The sequence below is a fragment of the Solanum tuberosum genome, unplaced genomic scaffold (genome assembly GCF_000226075.1).
Source record: "Solanum tuberosum cultivar DM 1-3 516 R44 unplaced genomic scaffold, SolTub_3.0 scf00471, whole genome shotgun sequence".
Classification (NCBI taxonomy): domain Eukaryota; kingdom Viridiplantae; phylum Streptophyta; class Magnoliopsida; order Solanales; family Solanaceae; genus Solanum; species Solanum tuberosum.
Window position 1 is genome coordinate 108,279 of NW_006239389.1, and position 7,734 is coordinate 116,012.

Consider the following 7,734-nt stretch of genomic DNA (forward strand, 5'->3'; position numbering starts at 1 on the left):
TTGGAAAGATAATTCAAAGACCTTTCATTGGGTACCTTGTAACCCACCTAACTCATCCTGTACTGAAAGTTATGGTCGTTTGAAGTTGACCCAAAACTCATAACTTAAGCATAACTTGCAAAATTTCAGATTTTGCTATTTCCAATTTAGTTCTTTTTGGAACTCAAGGTGCTACATCTAGTGACCTTAAAACTTAAAGAAAATTTAAATTCCTCGAAAAAACTTACTCACTACGAAGGATGGTTTGAGTCTTAGCTCAAAAACATTTCGGGTTGTTACACATAAATATTCTATTATTATAGATATATATTCCGTGAATATTAATTTATATATATATTATAATTATTATATTATAATTATAAATGTATATAATATAATGCAAGTATTCTATTATTATAGATAGAATATTATGTGAATATTTGGTGCATATATAGTATATACTACATAATTTTAACTTTTTTTTTATAAACAGAGATATTATATTAATACTAGTTAATATGCTTCATTACATGGTACTATATTAGGGGAGGGGACTGTAGTATTACTATTACAAGATGTGATCTTAGTTAGCCTAGCAAAAAGAGTTTATGTCTTACCTGCTTCTAGTGTCTTCGAAACAAACAATGGGGAACTTCAAAACATATAAGGGAGTGAAGTGTCAACTTTCACAAATCAAATTTCAAATTTCAAGTTATATTTATTTCAAAATTAAATCGATAGCAAGACACTACATCGATAATTGACTCAAACTTTCAAATTAATAAGTTTAAGAAGTATTTAATGTTATTAAAAATTTAAAATAAAAATTAACCCGATCCGGCCTAAGACTCGACCCGTTAGGATCAGTGGGCCAAAATTTGGCCCAATTCGATAAGCTCAAAATAATTGTGTACATGAGTTGTGGCCTGGGTCGAACATGTGGTTGTAACTATTTAGACCAGACCGAAAAAGTCTAGTTATGACTTATCCTATTGAAATTTGATTGGATTTTTTGATGGATTGGATTGATCTGGCCCGACTCACTTGACACGTTTAGTCTAAAATGTGCAATCAATGTGGAATCACATGCCATATAATTTGAAGCACACAATTATCCATGTACTATCGCACTACAACATTTTAGGTCTATGGCCACACTAAATCTAGACAACGCTTGTAAAGTGTTGCCTAAAATGTTTTTGGGCATGCTTTTAAAGCGTAGCCAATGTTTTTAACTTTTGGCTTCGATAATATTGGCAACACTTATAAAACGTACTCTTTAATGGCATAGGCTACACTTTATAAGTGTTGTTATATCATGATATAATTGGCAACAACTATTTATTTATATGACCACACTTTTAAAGTGTGCTATTTTTATAATTGAAAAAACAACACATTACAAGTGTAGCCTTAATGTTTTCACTAAATTATAATATTCCCTCCAACATTTTCAAGTCCCACTCCAATTTTTATTTGGCAAAAAAAAAAGTCATAAAACATAAAACTTTCAACTCTAGGTCTTTTCCCCATATCAGAAAAAAATTATAATTTCTTGAAGAACAAAATTTGTTTCAAATATAAAATTTTCCCCAACTTTTAGGTCTTTGCTCCAAATCTAAATTTTTTCAAGGGCTCACAAATTAACAGGTATTTCTTCATCAACACATAAAATAAAGATTTTTCACAAAGCAAAGTGAAGAATCGTTTGAAAATTTTGTTCATTACAATCGGATTACGATTTTGCTCCAATCTGAAAAATTGATCATCGTGAATCGCTCGTCTAGCTGTTCTTGTCAGCTTGAAGAATAAAATTTGCTCCTAATGTGATTTTTTTCGCTGTTCTACTCTAGTTGGTGAACAAGATAGAACAATATGCTTCATTTTAGAAGATGGTGTCTTAAAGCTTCATAACATTGAAAGGATTTTATTGGAATAGAGTTTATCAGGTCAAAATTTAATCTTTAAAAGTCTAAATTTATGGCATCTGGGTTTATTTTTCTGATATTCTTGTTTTGTTGAGATGATTTTTTGTTGTTTTTTCGGAGTCTAGCTCGTTTTTGTACTATCCACATCATTTAATTCTTTGCCCCATTTTTCTCTTTTAGATTTGTTAGTTTCCCTTAAACCCACTGCACTCAAAGATTACAAAAGAAAAAGAAAAGTAAAAATTTATTCCTTAAAAGTCTAAATTTATGGAATCTGGCTGATATTCTTATGTTGTTGAGATGATTTTTTGTTGATTTTTAGGAGTCTAGCTCGTTTTTGTACTACCCACATCAGTTAATTCTTTGCCCCATTTTTCTCTTTTATATTTGTTAGTTCCCCTTAAACCCACTACACTCAAAGATTACAGAAGAAACAGTAGAGTAGAAAAGGACAACAAAAACAACAAAGAACTACTGTTTGGTGAAGTAGAAAATTTAACAGTCAATAGCATAGCCGAGTGCAAGTTAACTTCCAACAACTCAACAATAATTGGTACACACGTGTTCTGATTTCATTTGATTATTTTAGTTTCTAGATCAGTTGTAGGGTTAATGCTATTGCTAAGAAGTGAGAATCCACAATATTGACTCTTGAATTCTCATCAACACCTGAATCTTCTACTTGGGTGTCTCAATTTCTATGAAAGTTTCGCTTTTCCGAGGTTCAATATCCCTAAGGTGAATGACCCATTTAAGGTCATGTTTTCAATGTTGAAGTGTTAAAGGTATTGTCTTTGTACTACTATTTTTCTATAATTATAGATTATGTTATGTAGAACTTTAATTTTTAGGTTGGCATTGTGGCATAGTTGAAACAGAATGAGCTCAATTGGTGAACCTGCTTCTTGATAGAATTTGTCAATCTCAATTAGTTCATTTAATTTCCTTAATCGCTAAGGATATATTTATAGACATTAGTTCTTTGCTTAAATGAAGTTCTATGTTGTTTCAGCACTTCAACACTTTTGTCAATTTTCCTTCAGCCAGAACTGTCCTCGACATCTCATCCAGCTTCATCGACTCTGTGGTGGATAGGCTTTGAAATTTTCTTCAAGTTTCAACATTTATTGAAATTTATCTACTTTCTCACCCTTTTGTAATATTGTATGTGAGGGAGAGGATTGTTCTCTATGTGTATTTCTTCGTTTACACTCGTTTCTATTTCTACTATGTTAAATTACGAACAAGATAGTGCCATGCTTTATATTAGTAAAACATCATTATAAGTACCACAGTAGACAGACACATGCGAATTTCTAACTGAATATTCATCCACTTTGTCATTTCTACTACTGCTATTCTCTCCCTTTCGATAAATTCTTAGTGTGAGGCATAATTAAGATGAGCTTGAATATCATTTAGCCTTTTCCTTGCTGCTGCAATTCTGTTGTCCAAGCTACCTATTCCTTCATGTTGTAGTAGCTTTAGTGGTTCTTTGCATAATTTCAATCTAATCCAAAGTCTAAACATGTTTGTCCCCCAAAATGGTTGCTGCCAGCTATGTTCTACGATCTCCATGAATTTCTCATCCTCAGTTTAAATGTTGATGAACCTGAAAGACTTTCTTTTCAAGGCTATAGTTGTGTTGATTTCCATATGGATTGGGGAGGTATCTGAGAAATGTTTTTCCTCTAATTGAGATGTAATGTGACCATATGAAATACGTTCCTCGTTACATAATGCCCTGTCTATTTTGCTCCAAATATACCTATTAGTCCAAGTAAATACTCTTTCGGTCGCTTTCATATCAGTTAGGATTAGAGTATCAATTACTTGCTGGAAATCTCTACTCTCACTTTCGTTTATTTGTTGGCCTCATTTTATATCCTCAAATGATAACGGAGAGTTGAAGTTTCCATATATGCACCAAGGGGTAGTTAGGTTAGCACCCAACCTCATCAAACCATCCCATATGTCCCTTCTCTCTTACAAATTATTACTTCCATATACTACAGTTATATCACACTTAAAATTTGTTCTTCTGTCAACCATTGTACAATGGATGTACTAGCCATGTGTTGCCTGTACAGTAACCTCTACCTCAGTTGCCTGAACAGACACTCATGATTAGTTTCATAGAGACATTGTTGTTGAACTTTTGTTTTCTCATCCATGTGAATTCCATCTTGGTCGTGATCATCTGGATATGTTAGTTTACGTGTTGCTGCGTGATTTTTTGAGGCTTTTCAGTGTTGATTGCCTTCTTTCTCGAGACAAGTTGAACGTCATACTGGTCAAGTTCATATAGTTGTAGTTGTTTATAAAATTCACTGTTGTATTTGTCAAGTTCATATAAGCACTGTTTGTTCTGTTCGCTATCAGTCAAATCGTACATCAGATATGTGAACATGTGCAAAAAAACAAAGGGCAAGAGAGTGAATATGTTCGCTGTCAAAACTTAGGAATCTGCTCATATACCATCAAAATAGAACAAAAACTTACAGTCTTGAAGAGAATTAAAAGTTGGCTGGAACCTAGGCTTGTTAGTCTTCTTGAGTTCTGTTTAAAAAGGTAATAAAAAGCATACATCCAATCTAGTAAATGTGGGCAGCCTAGGTTCAGCAGAAAGTGAACCTAGGCTTCTTAGTCTTCTTGAGTTTTGTTCAGCTCCTCGTTCTTAGTCGTCTTGAGTTCGTAGTTTTTGTGCTCGCCTTAAGCTTGGTTTATTTAATTGTTAATCACCATAAAATTCAGATGTTCAGAATTATTTTATATGTATGGATTAGGTATTTCTTATTTTGGAGACTGCGGTGTTGAGGGCGGTTTTGATCTAATAGATAGAAGGAAGGTACTTTTAAACCATTTATGATATGTTAAGGCCATTTTGACCCTTTTATGTTTTCCTAATAAAGATTTTCCCTGGAATCCTTAACTATTTCTTCCTTGCATTGCTGCAAACACCATATCTTTACTACTTTATAATTTATTATTTTCCCTGGCTCCTGGTTCAAGGTCATATGTTGAGTTGCAAATAAGCCAATTTACTGATTTCACAGCTTTGTTGTTGTGTACCAACTGTTGAAAATGATTTTATGCATTGTTGAATTTCCCATGCTTGTCCAAAGTAAATCTGATGTGTTCATGATTGGCATAGTTGGTTCAAACTGAAAAGTATTATGATTTGCCATTCTGCATACCAGGTTCATTCTATAACTTTTGTCTCATTGTATTTATGTGGAGCACGTGAAATCAATAGCTTTAGTCGAACCTCGTATATGAAACTTATTAAATAAATATATGACTATGAACTCAGTTCTTATTTTGTATGAACTTTTTAATGTCTGTTATAAGAACTCATAAATTTCAAATCCTGTATCCGCCTATGAGGTTAGACTATAGTCACGATGCGTATCACAAATTTTGATAGATGTATGTTGGAACACTTGAAATCTTATGTTACTTGAGTTCTTATGCAGATCATGTGAAATTAGAAGAAAAGAAGGAAGATCTAGGTGAAATTTTTAAATGGGGATTGACTCGTGAGTGGTCCTTATGCACTCTATTTCTTGGTAGATAAAGACTTGAAAATTCTTTGTCGAAAGAAGTTAACAAAGGATGAAGTTGCTCAGTTTCGAAAAGCAGTTGATAAGGACTATTACTTTGAGATGTACTACGATGAATTGACCATACGGGGCCTTATCGGAAGAGTTGAGAATAGGGAATAGACAGAGGATACAAAATATTACAAGTACTTTTGATACAAACACATTCATTTCAATATCCACTATAACATGGATCGTGTTATTGAGATCACTGCATGAATGGATCCACATTCTGTTTTGGACTTAACAGAGGATAGGGAAGTCGATGCTGAGTTCACATACACCGCAAAATGGAAGGGAACATATATTCTGTTTGAGAATCGGATGTATAAGTTCATACAGACTTCTCTACCGCATATCTTGGAGATTCATTGGTTCTCGATTGTCAATTCTTATGTCTCTGTCCTCCTTTTAACCGGTTTCCTTGCCACGATTCTTATGTGAGTCCTTAAGAATGATTTTATCAAGTATCCTTCATTTTCAAAAAGAAAACTAACTACAGTCATAAACTCCTATATTTTTCCTGATACTTTTTGGCTGCTACAACGAAATGTTGTTACATATAACATATAGTAATACATCGTTCCAAAGAAAACTTGTTCGCTATAGAGAGGTCTGACCATATCTGATTTTCTAGAGAAATAACTCTTTTAATTGACAATGTATGCAAAAGGTATGCACATGATGAAGAATCAGTTAACGATCAAGAGGAGACGGGATGGAAGTACATACATGGTGATGTCTTTAGGTTCCCGAAACACAAGTCATTGTTTCTCGCAGCACGTGGTTGTGGTGCTCAGCTCTTTACAATCTGTTCTGATAAATTAAGTCTAATATAAGAAACATTTGCATTATTGTATATTGTGTATCTTGTACATGACAATTTTTATATTCATGATGGCGCTTGTCGGGGTGTTTTATCCTTACAATAGAGGAGCTCTATTCACTACCCTGATGGTTATATATGCACTCACTTCTGGCGTTGCCAGATACACATCAACCTCTTTCTATTGCCATCTTGAAGGAACTAATTGGGTAAGTGCTGTAATATTCTCATAAATGCTGAGCTAATGTCATCTAGACACTAAACTTGTTCTCTCGTTCCAGCTATAACTATAATGTAAGCTGAGGTGTATCATGCCTTTTTGTTATCATAGTTGATTAAGCATAAACTACTTGCTCGTAAGAGAGCACAAACGACAAGGTTCAAATCCCTGGTTGAGATTACTGTTGTTGAACTCGAGACAAAGGGAAACCTAGTATGTTGGCTACGAGTTTTGCAGACCCTAGTAACTTTTGGTTCAAATTCTGTATTTTTGTAGGTGGCGTAGCAAGTACTTGGTAAAATAGTTAATGGTGAGCAAATTATTCCATACAACATTGTTATATTTTAAGAACACCCATCTAAATACGAGTCTCACGCATATGTATGCTTCCACATAAAGAGGTTTAATGCAACGAGATCCAGAGGGCTATATACAACACGAAAGCTGGGTTCAGACGTCCACAGAAGAGTATTTGACCTCTTTTGTTTTCACTCCCATCTTTTTTAAATGAAATTGTTTTTTTTGTTCTTTCCTGTAGTTTGTTACTCGTTATTGTAACTCAAGTTATGTTTACAAGAATAACATCCATAAGATGGATTTGTGGTACACTGAACATGATTTATTTTCTTACTTGTATCCTTTTTTTTTTTCTGGTTCTTCTCTTGTTTTCTGGTTGGTTTATTTGATTGTTTGGAAAACATTTTTCTCCATGTACACTAATTGTTGCTGTAGTTTTTCAAAATATTTTTTTTGCCTAATTCGTATCTGCTTTAACATTTTGCTGATTAGAATTTGATTCCTCCTCTATGAAAGGAGGTTGCTGTTGGTAAATTTTGTTAGTTTGTTAGTTTTGGAAAGGAGGTTAACATGCTTTAACATTTTGCTCTTTTGTAAGTTTTGGAGAGTTTGGTGTGACTTTATTGTTATGACTCAATTTTAGATTTGTTAGTTTTGTAGAACTTTACTGTTGTGACTCAATTTTAGATTTGTATTAAGGAGAGCTTCAGTTTATGGTTGCTCTACTGTGACTTTATTGTCATGAATTGGTTTGGCTTACTGTGAATTTAAGCATATTTAATACACATGATTTATTTTACTAACTTATAATTTTATTTTGAATGTGCAAGAAAATGCCGGTGATTGAATTTGAATAGTGGCATGAAGTAAACTAGATCTACT

The 7,734-nt window shown here is 33.4% G+C and overlaps 1 pseudogene; it reads left to right on the top strand.

The window, feature by feature from the left end:
* Positions 1 to 6,840, top strand: part of LOC102586906 (transmembrane 9 superfamily member 2-like) — a 7,177-nt pseudogene extending 337 nt beyond the window's left edge.
* The last annotated feature ends 894 nt before the right edge of the window (positions 6,841 to 7,734 follow it).